The sequence below is a fragment of the Rhinatrema bivittatum genome, chromosome 4 (genome assembly GCF_901001135.1).
Source record: "Rhinatrema bivittatum chromosome 4, aRhiBiv1.1, whole genome shotgun sequence".
In the NCBI taxonomy this organism is placed as follows: Eukaryota; Metazoa; Chordata; class Amphibia; order Gymnophiona; family Rhinatrematidae; genus Rhinatrema; species Rhinatrema bivittatum.
The window spans coordinates 279,953,250-279,970,383 of record NC_042618.1 but is presented as its reverse complement, the minus strand read 5'-3'; positions in this window follow the sequence as shown (position 1 = coordinate 279,970,383).

The following is a 17,134-nucleotide window of genomic DNA, read 5'->3' as shown; positions in this document are numbered from 1 at the left end:
TTTAGGTAGGACAGTAATGTACGCCGTGTTGAAATACGGGGGAAAACTATTCAATTCGCGTGCCTGATTGTAGAAAGCCGCTAGTGGGTCCACCAGGGAGGAGCTAAGAATTTTGTAATATTCTATTGTGAACCCATCAGGTCCCGGGGATTTGTGGTTCTTCCCTGCCTGAATAACCCCTCGGACTTCACCGGCAGTAATGGGCCTGCTAAGAAAATCCCGTTTATCCTCAGGGACCTGAGGTAACTGAAGACCCTGGAAAAATGCCTCTTCCTCAGTCTTGCCCCCCTTCCTGTCTTCCGTGTATAAATTTTCATAAAACTTACACAATACAGTACAAATATCCGTACTTGACGTGACAGAGTGGCCCAGATGATTCTTGAGACTCCCTATAAAAGTTTTCCTCCTTTTTATAGCCACCATCCGGGCCAGTAGTTTACTAGATTTATTCCCATAGTGAAAGAAAAATTGGTCAGAGGCCTTTAACGCTTTCTGTGCTCGGAGATGAAGATGAGAGTTTAGGGCAATCAGACAAGCCTTATATGCCTCTTTATGGGACTGTGAAGGGGATTGCACTAATAAGCGTTGTGCAGCCTGGAGTTGCAAATCTAATTGCAAAATACGGGCATTTAGCTTTTTCCGTTGCGCACTAGAATAGGCTATCACTTCCCCCCGGAGCACCGCCTTGCTCGTTTCCCAAAACAATGCAGGGTTTCTCTGATGTTGCTCATTTGCCTGTGCAAAATCCTCCCACTTTTTGTGCAAGTAAGTGTGAAACTCCTTATCTGTATGCAAAGACCCAGGGAAACGCCATGGCCTTTGTCCCCCCTTAATAGTAGATAGCCAGAGGTCAACCCACACCGGGGCATGATCCGCTATCACAATAGACTCAATGTGTGCTTTATCCACCTTATCAAACACAGCTCTAGGAAGCAGTATGTAATCTATTCTGGACATGGTAGCGTGCGCCCTGGAGACGTGAGTGTACTCTCTTTCCCCCGGATGGAGTAAACGCCACACATCTAAGAGGCCTAGGCGCATGGAAAACTGACGAACCCCTGAGTCCGCTGTTTGTTTAAAACTTTTTGGGAGATTGGATTTGTCCAGTTCAGCCTGATAAACACTGTTAAAGTCTCCAGTGAGAAAGATATCCCCCTGTGCGTTGGTTAATAACAGGTTGACCACCTTGGTAACAAATAGGGGATCTGGCACATTCGGGGCATACAGAGTACCAATGGTTACCATTTTACCCGCTAAGATGCCTGTAACAATAAGGAACCGACCATCAGGGTCTTTCAGTTCCTTGACCAAGGTAAAGGGCACATTTTTGTTTACTAGTAATGCCACACCACCCTTCTTCCCTTTCGCTTCAGAGAAATAGCATGCAGCGGCCCACTCCCTGCAGAGCTTTTTACTTTCTGCCCCATTTAGGTGGGTTTCCTGAAGACATGCTATCCCCACCTTCAACCGCTTCAAATGCTGGAAAACTTTCTTTCTCTTAATAGGAGTGCCCAAGCCGTCCACGTTCCAGGAAATTATCCTGCATTTACTACCCATCACTGCCAGCATGATCCAGAAACCATGACATCATACGAATACGCAGAAGGGCAAGCTCCCAGCCTAGCTCACCCCTCCAAACCTGTCTTAGAACTCGCCTAAGTAGGCATGCCCGCACACCAACAGACCATAGAGAAAAAGGAAAAGAATTCTTCATACACATACTCATAGCAAATGATACCAGTGCCCTACCCCCCACCCCCTCCCCCATATCCTTAACAGCAAAATACCCTCCCAGACACATAGGTCAGGGTAATGGAGTCAAGCGTGAGTGCTCGGCGTCCCAGGACTCTCCCTCCTCCTCCATAAGATAGTAATACCGCTGTGTAAAATTGTTGCTCAGGAATCGGTGTTTAAAGAATCAAGAAATTTCGTTGCATCCTCTACGGTTGCACATGTATGCCATTTCCCTTCGTGGTTGATACGCAGCCTGGCTGGGAACTGCATTGTAAAGCGTAGATTTTTCTCGATTAGCTTACTACACACTGGAGCAAACGCTCTACGTAGGGCTGCCACTTTTGCTGAATAATCCGGTGCTAAACGAACGTTTGCGCCCTGGAATTGTAGCGTGCTGCATTTCCTCGCAGCCTGCATTATCAAGTGCTTGTGGTGAAAGTTAAAGATCTTCATAATGACCACTCTGGGTCTCGATGAATCTGATCCCCGTACTCCCACGCGATGTGCCCGCTCATTATCCAGCACCCCTTCCAACTCCGGTAGGCCTAGAGCTTCTGGCAGCCATTTTAGAAGGGAGGGCCGAAGGGAAGCTTCTTCCACCGTTTCAGGGATACCCAGGCACCTGATATTAGATCTACGAGCTCGGTTCTCGAGATCATCAGTTTTTGCAATTTGTTCCTGGAGCAATTGATCAAGGGTACTCACTTTCCCTTGTAGTGCTGTAAGGTCATCCTCCATCGCGGACGTCCGCTCCTCCACGTGGTTGAGCCGCGGAGTAAAGTCGGTAAGGACTTCTCGGAGGGCCCCGATTTGGTCCGATATTTCGGTGAGTTTGCAATCCAAAGCCGCTAAAACTGCGTCTTTAATTTCGGTTACTGTGAGTGATGGCGTTGCAGGAACCTGTGGGTGCCCGTCCGGCACCTTTTCCACCGCTGCAGGCGCCATCTTAGGATCTGGCCCCTTACTTTTGTCTTTCTCGCGTTTCGCCAACTTGGGAGGCATGGGCGAGGGCGATTTTGACATGAAGGAGGCAATCGACATAAGCTGAGCGTGTCTGTGCGAAGTGGCAGTTTAAAAGCTTCTTTGACCGGCAGAGGGAGGAGAAGAGGAGCCTGGGCAACCGGAGCGAGCTCAGAAGCGTCCGATCCCGCTCACCACATCACGTGACTCCCCCGCTGCGGGCCCTTTAAAAAATGTAGAGAGGTGTGTGTGCCTGGGGGTCAGAGTGCGAGGAGCCAGCAGCGTCGACATCCCCGCCGCGAGCAGAGGATTCCCGGTGGCAGGCAGAGCTGCGAAGGGAAGGACAGCACTGGGGACATTCCCCCTGCCCTGCTGCGGAGCCGCGGACCGTCCTCGGCAGGACGGCGAGGGAGGTGAGAAATGCTGGTCGCAAGCTCTGCAGCCGGCTGACGTAACAATAGTTAGAAAAAAACTGAAAGGAGCAGCTACAAAGATAAAAAGTGTACAAGAGGCGTGGTCATTGTTAAAAAATACCATCCTAAAAGCACAGTCCAGATGTATTCTACACATTAAGAAAGGTGGAAGGAAGGCAAAACGATTACCGGCATGGTTAAAAGGTGAGGTGAAAGAAGCTATTTTAGCCAAAAGATCTTCAATAAATAATTAGAAGAAGGATCCAACAGAAGAATATAGGATAATGCATAAGTGTTGGCAAGTTAAATGTAAGACATTGATAACACAGGCTAAGAGAGAATTTGAAAAGAAGTTGGCCATAGAAGCAAAAACTCACAGTAAAAACTTTTTAAAATATATCTGAAGCAGAAAGCCTAGAGGGAGTCAGTTGGATTGTTAGATGATCGAGGAGTTAAAGGGGCACTTAGAGAAAATAAGACCATCGTGGAAAGATTAAACAATTTCTTTGCTTCAGTGTTTACTGAAGAGGATGTTGGGGAGATACCCGTACCGGAGAAGGTTTTCATGGGTAATGATTCAGATGGACTGAACCAAATCACGGTGAACCTAGAAGATGTAGTAGGCCTGACTGACAAACTGAACAGTAGTAAAATCACCTGGACCGGATGATATACACCCCAGGGTTTTGAAGGAACTAAAAAATGAAATTTCAGATCTATTACGGTAGTACAAATTTATAACCTATCATGAAAATCATACATTGTACCTGAATACTGGAGGGTGGCTAATGGAACCCCAATATTTAAAAAGCACTCCAGGGGCGATCCAGGAAACTACAGACCAGTTAGCCTGACTTCAGTGCCAGGAAAAATAGTGGAACGTGTTCTAAGCATCAAAATCAAAGAACATATAGAAAGACATGGTTTAATGGAACTGTCAGCATGTTTTACCCAAGGCAAGTCTTGCCTCTCAAATCTACTTCACTTTTTTGAAGGAGTAGATAAAGGTGAACCGGTAGATATAGTGTATTTGGATTTTCAGAAGGCATTTGACAAAGTTCCTCTTGAGAGGCTTCTAGGAAAAGTAAAAAAAAGTCATGGGATAGGTGGCAATGCCCTTTCGTGGATTACAAACTGGCTAAAAGACAGGAAACAGAGAGTAGGATTAAATGAACAATTTTCTCAGTGGAAGGGAGTGGGCAGTGGAGTGCCTCTTCTTGCATTGTTCAAGATTGACGCCTTTCCTTGCAGAGTTGAAGACCCTCCTCCTGAAATTCTGGGTATACTTCAGCCCACACCTGCTCATTTTTGGCCGAACTGCCGAGAAGAGCCCCAAACTGAAGGCTAGGGACCACCTTGTGAATTTTGTTCTTGCTACCGCAAAGAGTGTCATCCACAGAAACAGAATTGCGGCAACGGAAGGCGGTACCCTGGAGGAGTCTTCTGTTTTGCAGCATTATGCAGTCAAGGATTACAGTAGAGTTCGAACACGCAGTGGCCAGAGACAGCACTGAGGAGTTCATCTGGAAATGGGTGATAGGAAATGGACTGTGCAGTGTAACTCCTGGCCTTCAGCCTTCCCTGGAGTTGTATCTTTAGGATGTACAGGGGTTTTTTCTTTTCGGCAGTGGCACACGCCCTCCTTCGGAGCGTGTGCACGTGAAGTGTGAGGCTTTCCTGCCTTTAGTCATGAGCCTTGGGGACCCACTTGGGCAGATGGGAGCAACCCCACAGCCCCCCTGCCTGGGTTACAGTCCCCATTCCCTCCTCCCAGGCCCTGAAGTCAGCCGCCCCGTCTTCAAAGTGGTCCAGGAGTGAGATACCTGAGCAGAGGTAACTTCCTCCCCCCCCCCCCCCATGCTCAGAGCTCATGAGCCAAGACATCTTTAGACAGCCAGTCATAGTACCATTTATGACTTCAGTTTTCAGCCATTTTTGCGTCTCCTGCGGGATGCAGGAGCCGCAATAGAATTTATTTTTTCATGCTTCTGTTGAGAAGGGGCTATCAGCCTCCCTCCCAAAACTCGTTTGCGAAGGACTGAAATATAGCCTTCTGCTGTTTGGAGGCTGCTGTGTTTGAGCTCTCTCTCTCTCTGAGCAGAGAGAAGCTGCACTTTTTCTGCTTCTTTTCAGGGGAAGGTTTTCTTTCCCCTGGTTCTTTCTCCCCACTAAGAAGGGGAGAGTCTTCTTTTTTTCTCTTGTTATTTTTCTCCAGGAGAGTTGGATTTGCTGCTGCTGCTACTACTGCCTCACCCAAGGTAAGCCATTTTCAAACTTTCTGCTGAGAATTTCCCAGGCAAGGCACCTGGGGTGGGGCAGGAGTAGCTGCAGTTTTTCCCTCTCCCCTCCCACATTTGCTTTAGTTTTTCCTTAGTTGTATTCTTTAGAGTTTAGTTTTGGTAGCTTTGTTTTGTGTTTGATACAATTTGTTCATTTGCTTTGTATAATTTGTAAGGTTGGTTGTTTGCGGTTTAGTTTTGTAATTGTGTGTTTGTGTTTGCTTCTTTGATTGTGGAGGGTTGTTTGTGGTTTCTGTTTGTGCCTTTTGTGTGTTTGGTTTGTGCTTTGTCCCCCTTCTTTTAAAGTTAATAAGTTTTGTTTAGTAGTCCCCCCCCCATTTTTTAAAAATTTTTCCCTCCCCCATAGAGGCATTACCATTATGCACAGTACCTGCCAGGCCTGTGCACAGCCTTATTCTTAAGACCTCTGACTGGCCCTCTATTGTCTCTTGGTCTCCTGAGCTTGTTCCTCCTTCCTGTTGGTGCCCCCACCCCCTCCACTGTCCAAGGTTCACTCCTTCCCCTTTTTTCCCTCTAACCCCTGCCCATCCCTTTATTATTTTACACAAGCACACTGAGGATCGAGAAGACTGAGTGTTCCAAAAGAGGCATACACTAGAGACACCATTAAGGCCATTGCATCACAGAGAGGCCACATCACCACATCACCAAAGGCTGCTCTACCAATGCCTTGGAACCAAGCTCAAAGTCATCATGCACAGGAAGGGCCCGGCTCCATTCCACATTCAAATGAAACACCTGTCGTGGATGATCCCCCTCTCTTGGAGGAAGTCCCAGAGGATGTGGTTAAACCCAAGAGAGGACACATGGCAGAACCAATTACTCCCACGAGGGATCCCCAGGGCAAACAACCGTGGACCGATATCAGCGGGAACCTCATGGGTGGTTCCAAGGATGGTCTTCTCCCAGCTGGTACTAGCAAGGACCCCAGGGTAGCCCCCATGGTAAGTCCCCCACAGGAGTCCCTGATCCTCTTACTGCACCGAATACCAGCACTTCAACAAGCAGTACCAAGATGGAAGTAGGCCTATCCCACCCACCACCATGTCCCAAGGCAAGGACAACCAGGACATTAGGGGCCCCAGGAGAGAAGCCCGGGGGGGGGGGGGGGGTGAAAAAACAGAAGAAGATGAGAGGGGAGGAACCAAGCCCGAACATACCACCCAGGACTGTAAAACCCCACGCAGCCATTGTGGCTGGAGCCCTCCCCTCCCACCGGCAATGGTAGAAACAGGCCAACCCCCCTATCACATGTCATCACGGGGGGCGTTATGGCCTGAGTTGAAAACATGCAATTCGCTGCGAAATGCTGGCCACGGAAAATATCCATGCATATGCATTAGCAGCAGCACAGCAAAAAGAATGGCATGGCGGTTATTTATTTACGCACCCTAGCCGCTGGTTACTGGACTAATTGTAGAAGATCTCTTTCACTCTCCAGAGCCCCTTGACACACAAGGGTTACGAGTTGTTTTATCGAATGTTCCACCATTTAGGGTTCAAGACAAAGGCAATGAGGCACGTGGAATCTCATAGGCGTGAGGCCTGGATAGTGCTTCCTAGGGGGAAGGATGGCGTTGAAGGTTGGTTCCCTGTGTGGGATGGGGACCGCTCTTATAAGATATACTACACTACCTTGGAGGACTAGTGCTACCTGTGTAAGGAGGCAGGGCATATCAGGAGAGAGTGTCCTCGGCGGCGAGGACAACCCCCGAAGGGGCACGAGATCACCCCCGCAACCGGTCCTCCCAGAGCCGCAGAGCTCATGAACGGTACCCCGGACACCAGGACCCTCTCACCCCTGGGAAAGCCATACATAACAAAAATTCCACCAGCTGAGCCACAAAAGAAGCGAGCTGCTCTGCCTCAAGAGGCCTCATGGAATAATCCACCCACGTCAGAGGCGAAAGGCGTTCAGCGTGCACCATCCTCTCCCAGTGAATTGATTGAGAAACAAAAAATTGAACATCCTGCAAAAGGAAGGGAGAAGAGAACTAAGCTGCCCTCTGCTGGTAGAGTAAACACTTCTTCCCCCCCCCCCCCTCTTTGCGGCGGGTCAGAGGCTGCCGGGCCCCTACCCAAGAAGGGGAGTAGGGCTCGTGCCCTCCAGAAGGGAGATATGGCTGGAAGTTGCTCGGGCTTGGGTCCGAGTCATGAACGCCGTTCACATAGCCCCTCCAGGGTTTCAGCGACAGGGAGAGATAGAAAGTTGGTGCCAGGAAGGAAGGTAGGTGAGGGAGGGAAGGCACTAGATAGCATGTCTTCTTCGGGTCAGGCAGAGCATGAGGCTGCCCTGCCCTCGCAACCCCCCCTCCCATCTAACAACCGGAAGAGGGGACTCCCAGATAATGGGTCAAACCGCAAAAACACTGGAGATGAGTCAGGTTGGACCTTTGCTTCAGAGGTTTGCCCTCCGAGCCCCCCCAAAAAAGGCCCCACCACCCATATCCGGGCTACCCACCCTGGATCTTTCAGGGGCACCCATCCATAGCTGGGATGCAGATAGTATTTTGGAGCTCATCTGCAGTGGTCCTCTAGAGTCCCCCTTCCAATTCACTCCTGTCCTGGACCTCCCCGTGTACAGTCCACTCCCTGGAAAAGACTCTGAGGCAGGAAAATCTGCTCCTCCCCACTTATTACAAGAGACTAACCCGTCAATCGGAGATATCTTGGTGGGGAGAGGAAGACCTCTGGAATCTGGACCAGGAATCATACAGGGCCCAGATACCTCGAGTGCATTGATTGGGCATCGGCAGGCTGAGGGGTGCACAAACGGAAGAACAAAGTCCTCCCTTCCCGAATGGTCAGCAACTCCCATCACTGAGCGAGGCTTCCGGGCAGAAGTGGATAAGGCAGGGGCTCCTTCTCAGTGTGCCTCTCAGTCTGTTGACCCAATGTTTCACACCCCAGTCCCCAGGGGGAGGTCCATTTCCCCACACAGAGAGGTAGGGAATGAGGGCCACTCTGCTATGGGAGGACCCTTCATTCCCTCAGCTGAGCTGACCCTCCTCTTACCAAATGAGGAGGTGCTCAGCCAGCCTGATTGGCTGGAGAAAGTGGACTGACATGGGGCAGGCGACCCCTTGTAAGTTGCCGTCCCATGTGATCGAACACTTTACTGAGAATGGCTTTGACATTTGGCACTTTGAATGTCAACGGCTGCAGGAGGGGTCTCCGGAGGCACTGGGTGCTCTCCTTCTTTACAGCGGGGGGGACAGGACTCTATGTCCTTCCTAGAGGAGACCTTTTCCACCCCGGAGTCCGAGGCAGCTTGGCTCCTGGGGTGGTGCGGCAGGGTGGAGCTAAATCACTCCATCGGGGTGGCCATCCTGCTAGCTGAATCCCTGCAGGCCAAGGTGCTGGATGGATGGATGGATGGATGGATGGATGGATTTATTTATTTATTTATTTATTTATTTATTTAGGATTTTTATATACCGACATTCTCAATACAAGTATCGAATCAGGTCGGTTTACAAAGAACAAAACTGTCGCAATAAAGGCGTTACATTAAACAGCGTTTCTGGATGTCAAACCTGTCGTGCCAGGTCGGATGCTTCATCTTCGGGCCCGATTAACCTGGTTAATGTGTATGCCCCGAACACTGGGTCCGAACGTGCGGCATTCTTTTGCCAGATGTCAGCCTATCTGGACACTTTGGATGCCAACAAGGATGTCGTGCTCGGGGTGACTTTAATTTTTCCCCTGAGCATGACTACCGCACAGGGTGCGAATGTCATCCCCCCTTGTCGGCCATCCTGAGGGAGATGTTCATTGCCTCTCCCTGGTTGACGTCTGGCGACAACATCAAACCAGAGCAACTGACGGCCACACCTTTATCAGGGTGTGGTTCAGACAGGTGTCTCTCTCTCTTGGATTGACCGTTTTTATTTCTCTTTCCGGTTGATGTCACGAGCCCTTTCTAATGCCAATGAGGTGGCGGCCTTCACGGACTACCACGCGATGGTCGTGAAGGTGAGATTCGACTCCATCGGGTCTCCTGCTGCCTATTGGCACTTCAACAACTCGCTTTTAGAGGAGAAACGGATCGTGACGGCCCTCTGTGAGTTTTGGGGAGGCTGACGCGAGCTCGAGCTGGACTTCCTCTCACTCTCCATCTAGTGGGATGTGGGGAAGATCCACTTCGGTCTTCTCTGCCGGCAATATGCCAGAGACGTTAACAGGGAGCAGTGTCTCCAGCCGGAGCGGCTCAAGGGGGAGCTGCTCACTCTCGAGGCAGAGCCCTCTGACGCCGAGCATCAGTTGTGGGCAGAGTATGAGGAGAAGAAGGTCCTTCAGGACCTCGAAGAGCGGTGAGGCCGAGGGGCTTTTGTACACTCACAAGTCCAGTTCCTACTTGAAATGGACTGCAGCTTGTGCTTCTTCTATGCACTCGAGAAGAGGAGAGGGAAGAAGGGGCGGATGACGTGTTTGCTCTCCGCCGACGGAACCCCCTTCACGGAGCAGGAAAGGATTAGGGCGAGGACACAGGAATTTTACTCTGCCCTCTTTCTTCCAGACCATGTCGACCCCAATGCCTGCAGGGACCTGTGGGATGGGCTTCCCATGCTCAGTCAGCATGACAGAAAGAGGCTGGATTAGCCCTTCACTCTGGCCGACCTCTCTGCAACACTAGGTCAGATGCCCAACAAAACACCGGGCATTGACGGACTGAGCATTGAGTTCTTCACCCATTTTTTCGATCTCTTAGGACCTGATCTCCTGCGGGTCCTAGAGGAAGCCTGGGAGACTGGCGCCCTTCCCCTTTCCAGCCGCCATGTGGTGTTGATCCTCTTACCCAAGAGCGGCGACCCACGCGTTATTCGGAATTGGCGTCCAGTCTCCCTGCTCTGCACAGAATATAAGATCTTAGCCAAAGCGATGTCACAACAGCTGGGGTCTATACTGGCAGGTGTGATTCACCCCGATCAGTCCTACACTGTCCCGGGCCAGACAATTTTTGACAACATCTTTTTGGTCCGGGACCTTATCCATTTTTGCCATAGGGCTGGTTTGTCCATAGGATTTTTGTCCCTTGATCAGGAGAAGGCCTTCGACAGGATCACACATACCTCATGGGAACCCTCAGGCATTTGGATTCGGCCCCCGTTTCTTGGGTTTTCTCCATGTCCTGTATTCTTCTGCAGAGTGCCTAGTTAAGATGAACTGGTACTTGACAGCGCCTCTGGCATTCGGTCGAGGAGTGCGTCAGGGATGTCCGCACTCCGGGCAGCTCTACGTGCTGGCCATCGAGCCATTTCTGTGTCTTCTGTGCAGGCGGCTCATCGGCTTGGCACTGCAGGTGCAGGAGATGTGGAGCACCCTGTCGGCTTATGCCGACGACGTACTCCTCATGGTCCAAGACCCAGTTGATTTGGAGAGGGTGCGAGCCTGCCAGCGGGTTTTTTCATCCGCATCCTCGGCCCGAATCAACTGGGCCAAATGCTCTGGACTTTGGGTAGGGCCGCAACAGGTGGACGCACCCCTTAGCCAGGTTGATAACTTTTCATGGAGCAGGGGGACCCTGAAATATCTGGGTGTCTATCTAACCATTGCAAAGGCTGCGGCTCTGGCGAACTGAAAGGAGTTGAAGGTGAAGATCGCAGTTTGTCTGGAGGCGTGGAAGAGTCTGGTCCATCTAATGTCCTTCCAGGGGAGGGCCTTAGTGATGAACCAGCTGGTGTCCAGCATGCTGTGGCATCGGCTGGCCACCTTGAGGCCAAACTTGGAGTTCATCTCCCGGACCCAGAGGAAATTGCTGGACTTCTTCTGGGCCGGGAGGCGGCACTGGGTCTCTGCGGGTGTCCTGGGGCACCCCATCAGGGAGGGAGGGCAGGGGATAGTGGACATAAAATGCAGAGTCCACACCCTGCGTCTCCAGGCCTTGTGGAGATTCCTGTACACAGACCCACCTCCGCAGTGGCGTCCACTGGGGGAATTCTTCCTCCAACAAGTGGACGGGTTGCAGTAGGACTGGCAGCTTTTGGTTATCGATACGGAAGTGTATGCACGCGACTTCCCATTGCTGCCAGCCTTCTACCAGGATATTTTCAAAGCCTGGAGGGTGGTCTCCAGAACGAGACCCCCTCGGCACCCCTGAGTTTGGATACTCTGGGAGAGCCCCTTCTTCACAACCCCGCTCTGGTTGTGAAGGCCCTGGAGTCCCCTCAGGTGCACCGATGGCTCATAGAGTCCAGGACCACATGGGTTGGAGATCTCCTGAGCATAGACCGGCGGCGTTGGGTCTCCTCAGAAGTGCTGGCCTAGTGCATGGGCATGAGGCACCTGTACATAGCTGGTCAACTGCTCAGTGACATACGGGGCCTTTTTACCCCCCAGACCTCTCCCAGACCTGATCATCGGCCCCCAGAAACATTAAACATAGAAACATAGAAACATAGAAATGACGGCAGAAGAAGACCAAACGGCCCATCCAGTCTGCCCAGCAAGCTTCACACATTTTTTCTCTCATTAGGAACCCCCTCGACCTCCCTGTCCCCTTCCCCACAGCCTAAGCAGACTGGATACGATCCAGCTGGTGCATTTCCGCGAAGCGCCAAAAAAAGCAATGGCTGAGCTGGTGCATCATTCAGTGCATCAAGCTACCCTCTCCAGTCGCCCTAATACACCATGGCAGAGACCCCAGTGGGAGGAATTCTATTTGGAGCTGATTCTGAAGACCACCAGGGACTTATGCTGGTGCATCGCCCACAGGGCCATTGCTACCGGCAGCCTGCTAGATCATATCAGGGGAGCAGGAGGAGGGTGCCAATTCTGCGGAGCAGAGGACATGTTAGTTCATATTTTCCTGTGTTATCCACATTTAACATCCTTCCTCGCGGAGTTGAAAAACCTCCTCCTGCGCTTCTGGTTACATTTTAGCCCACAATTACTCATCTACAGCCGCACCTCGTCAAGGAACCCCAGGTTGAAAGCCAGAGATCGTCTGGTGAACTACCTTCTAGCTACTGCAAAGTTAGTCATTCATAAGACCAGGAACGAAGGACTGGAAGGTGGCATCCCAGAGGATTGCGGGTTCCTATTTCATCGACTGGTGCGATCCCGTGTACAAGCAGAGTTCCAACATGCGGTCACCGATGACACCATCCAAGATTTCAAATAGAAGTGGGCAATAGGCGATGGACTTTGCTTGGTAGACCTCGGAACTCAGCCCTCCTTGGATTTACATATCTAGGGTATAATTGCTGTTATCGGGCATTGGCGCATGCACGGGAAGAGAGGCGTTCCCGCCCTTAGCCTGCCAAGAGCCTCGGTTTCCCACTTGGGCAGATGGGAGCTGTTACCTCGCGACGCGCGGCGGCGCAGAGAGTCCCGGCGTCCATGCCTCCCGGCCGACGTCTTCTGGCAGCAACGCGATCCGACGCGACCTGAAGCAAGCTCCGCCCACCATGGCGCGTCTTACTTCAAACCGGAAGTTCCCGCGTTTGCGCGGGAACTTCAACTATTTAAAGAGCTGAGCCCAGCACAATCTCGCCTCAGCTACAGGCTTGCTTGTGCTGGTGCTCTTGTGGGATTCTGCTATTGCCTGTGTACTGATCTGGAGTGTTCCCTGGATTCCCCTGTTTGCTGCCTGCCCTGATACCGGACCGGACCTGGACTTCTCTGTTTGCTGCCTGCCCTGACACAGGACCAGACCTGGACTTGTCTGTTTGCTGTCTGTTCTTGACTGTTCGGGGAGACGCTGCTCGCTAGCAACACTACCTTGGTCTATCATCCCCAAAGGTAAGACCATGGTCTACTGTGGATTCACATCCAAAATCATAACAGGAGCAACCCCAAAGCCTCCCTGCCAGGGTTACGGCCCTCCATTCCCTCCTCCCAGGCCCATGAAGATGGCCACCCCTCTTCAAAGACATCCTGGGAATGAGCCTGGCAGTGGCAACCCCCCCCAAGCTCTGAGCTCAGGAGCCGGAAAACCTCCAGACAGCTAGGTCACAACAAGATCCGGTGATATTTTTTTCAAGACCCTCCCGAGTTTTGTGATGGCTTGAAATATGCCCTCTGCTATCTAACTCGGCTCCAGGTTCTCCCAGTGTTGATGCAACCCTGGTTTTCCTGCTTCCAAGCAGCCTGCACTTCATCACACTACTCAGGCCTGACTTATCCTGTATAAACCTGTCTTGCTCCAAAAATGAGCACTGTGGCCTCACACTTCCAGCTTCATCATTCCATGCGTCACCATATCCAGTCATGCCATATCCTACTTAAGCCTGTTTTGCTCCAACCACAAACCCTGAGAGCTGACACTTTCAGTGTAAGCATATCATCCTCCAATCGTATCAAAACAATCTTAAGATTGTAAGGCCCCTCCTACATCAAAACGATTTCAGAACTGTCCTTCAAGCAATAATCTTCTTTAAAGTGGATTACTGCAACACTATACTATTAGTACTCCCAGTGACAACACTCAAACCCCTTCAACTGTTACAAAATGCCACCACCAGAGTCCTTACAAATACCTGAAGAAATGAACATATCACTCCTATCCTAAAAGGCTTCCACTGGCTGCTGATCCACTTCAGAATACTCTTTAAAAGTCTAACATTAATACACAAGACTCTACATAATTAAAATGTACACTGGCTCAATGCCTCTCTCCATTTTCAAACCCCACAAAGAACCACCAGATCCGCCAACAATGGAACCTTGCAGATACCCTCACCCAAATTAACACACCTCACCTCCATCCGTGAATGAGCACTATCACTTGCCGGTCCTTCCATCTGGAACTCAATGCTCCAAGAATTAAGACTAGAGCCCAACACACAAAATTTTAAGAAAAAAATTGAAAACCTGGCTGTTTAAGTAGGCTTTTTCATAACACCCTCCCACACTGACAACCTAGCCCTGAAGCATGAATATCTTTATAAAAGTCCTTGTATAACGTTTTTGATTTCTTACTAATATTATTATTCTATATATGTTAAAATTGTTAATTGTTTCTCTCTAACTGCTTACCTTGAAGCTTCAGCCTACTTCCTGAAACTTAACTGCACTGAAATTTTGAGACATTTGAAATTTTGAGATGTAACTTCTTATCTTATGCTATTGTTCTGAATCAGGTAAACATCAGTGCTTTTTCCTATGCAGGCAGCTAAACTTTTTCTTCAATCAGTCCTCAAGACAAAGATTCTTTAAGTTTTAAATTATTTATTGTACAGGTAAATTTTACTTACAATTGTTGCATTTCAAATGTAAGCTCCTAGGCAAAGATCTTTGGTAACTGGAGACAGGGTAGCAGGAGAAAGAAGGAGGTCTCTTGTGTTGCAGGAGTTAGTTTATGGTAGAGGTAGGAAACTTGAGGGATATGAGGCTGATTTACTCTTCAGACGAAGGCAGTAAGAGAAAAGGTAAAAAACCCGATCGTTTCACAGGGTTTTACAGAGCGCTGCTGGCTCAGAAGCAAGCATGGGCAAGACTGAGCTCTCGTCAAGAGCTACTAAAGGAAACACCTCCACAAGCTAGGGGCAGGGGGGCAAGGTCCAATGGCAGTGAGCCTAAGAACTGTTGCGTCCGTCGCTGCTCGATGCCCTCACTCTGCCCTCTTTACCTCTGTGGCGACTCCCTCTGGGTCTGATGGATGGCTAGCTGCCGAGGCGTCTTCTTGCCGTCTCCCTCCGGCGTCCCCAGAGCGGCATGATGCTGTGGGGACATGTTCCTGATGATGTAGGGTGCGCGTGCTCCAATTAATGTACCAGCAAGAGCGCAAATCTCGGGGGCGTCCCCCTGAGATGACATCATCCGCTTCCAATATATAAGGTCTCAGTATTTGCTAACGAATTGAGTTAGCAAGTGGATTACTTTACCTAAGCTACTCTGCCTCCTCGGACTTACCAGGGGTAGCCACTCCTCGGGGGCCTCGCTCTCTTTTCTTTATTTCAAATTGCAGATAGGAACCAGTACTCGCTCCTTGAGGGCCCATGTTCCTGAACACTCTGAAGATTCTCTACTGCCTGGTAGCTATTGCAGATACAGACATTTTGAGTTACCACCGCTCTCTCAGAGCTTTCCCTGGAACCAGGTACTCGCTCCTCGAGGGCCTAACCCTTTCCAGCAACTGAGCTTCTTAAAGACCTTATGTGAGTTTGTCATCCAGTTCTGGCTATGAACACAGCATACCCTGTCTACTCACTATCTATAGTTTCTCTACAGCTCAACCCTGGGATCGCTGTTCCAGTACCTGAGGGACTTCAGCCCTGCCAGGCATATCAGCTCACTACTGCCACCCCTGGTGGTTCTACTAACCTGTCTAATAAAAGAATTATCTGTGTCTGTCTCCGTACTCAAGCCTATCCGGTGGTCCCTCTCAGGATATCCTCCTGGGGGCGCAATCATCTGCCATCGACCCAAGGATCCACCTATCTACATTCCTCTACAGCTGAGTGCACTCTCCAAGCACTCCGCTGGTAACAGATTGCTACTCCTTCTCCATCAGGAGTCTTCAGCAAGAGATTCATATCAGATTGCTACTCTGCAGTCTAAACTCTAATAGATTGTTAACTCCTCCTGCCACAGGAGTCATAACATAACAGGTTGCTAACTCCTCCTTCCATAGGAGCTACTTCACAACAGATTGCTAACTCCTCTCTTCTGGAGGAGTAGAGCATAACAGATTGGTTCCTGAAGAATTAGGAGTTAGTAACCTGTTATACTTTGGCTCCTGAAGAAGGAGGAGTTAGCAAAGTAAAACAGGTTGCTAACTCCTCCCTTCCGCAGGAGTAAAGTATAACAAGAACCATGTGACGCAGGGGGAGCATGAAAGGCAGGCCCTTGAGCCTATAAGGCACCTAGGAAGACTCAAGTTAGATTAAGGGGCATTTAAGCTCTTCCGATAGTAAGAGAAAATGGAGGGGGGAGGGAGCTTCTCTTAAGGGCAAAGGCTCCTCTTAAAGGCAAAGGCTCACAGATTTTTATCATGGGTTACAAAAAGTGTTTCAATATTAAGAATCCTCAGAAGGGAGGACTGCACTAAACACAGTTAAACTACAGTATATACAGATACAAACATGTACCCACTGCTGGGGACAGAACAGCTATTTCTCTGTTTTTTCTACTTGTTTCATTGTAAACCAATGTGATGTGCAAACAAACTTCGGTAGAGAGAAGCTATAAATAAATAAGAAGGCTCAGGATCCTTAATTATTTACAATAAACTTTGCAGGACCTAGGAGTGCTATATTTTCTACCTAAAAAGTTATTTCTCAAATGCTACAAGGACCTAAAACTGATAACAAACTATACTCCTTGCTGTGCTGCTCTGCTCCCACCATTCCAATTTTTTACAGTTATTAACCGATACCATTTCTGGTTGTCTGCATGCTCCAACAGAATGAGAATACAACAAATTCCTAATGGATATACCTGAGGTCAAATTTATTTGTTAGAATGGTATGTAAAAAGTTTTTTTAAAAAAAAATAAATAAATAAAAATAGCCTGGGGCCTATCTTGCCTTACTATTGACCACTGGCCTATATGGCCTCTCTAGGCCAATCCCTGTTTTGCCTCCTCGGGACCTTCCTGATTTGCTGCTTTTGGGTTTTATATTTCATGTTCCGTGTATTTTTGTCTTGCCTTGTCTTGTCCTGCTCTAGTCTGTTTTTGAGTTCCTGTTCACTCTTACCTGCACACAGGACCAGTCTGTTTCCGAGTTCTAGTTTATTCTTACCTGCCTACAACTCCAGTCTGTTCTTAGACCCCAGGACTGG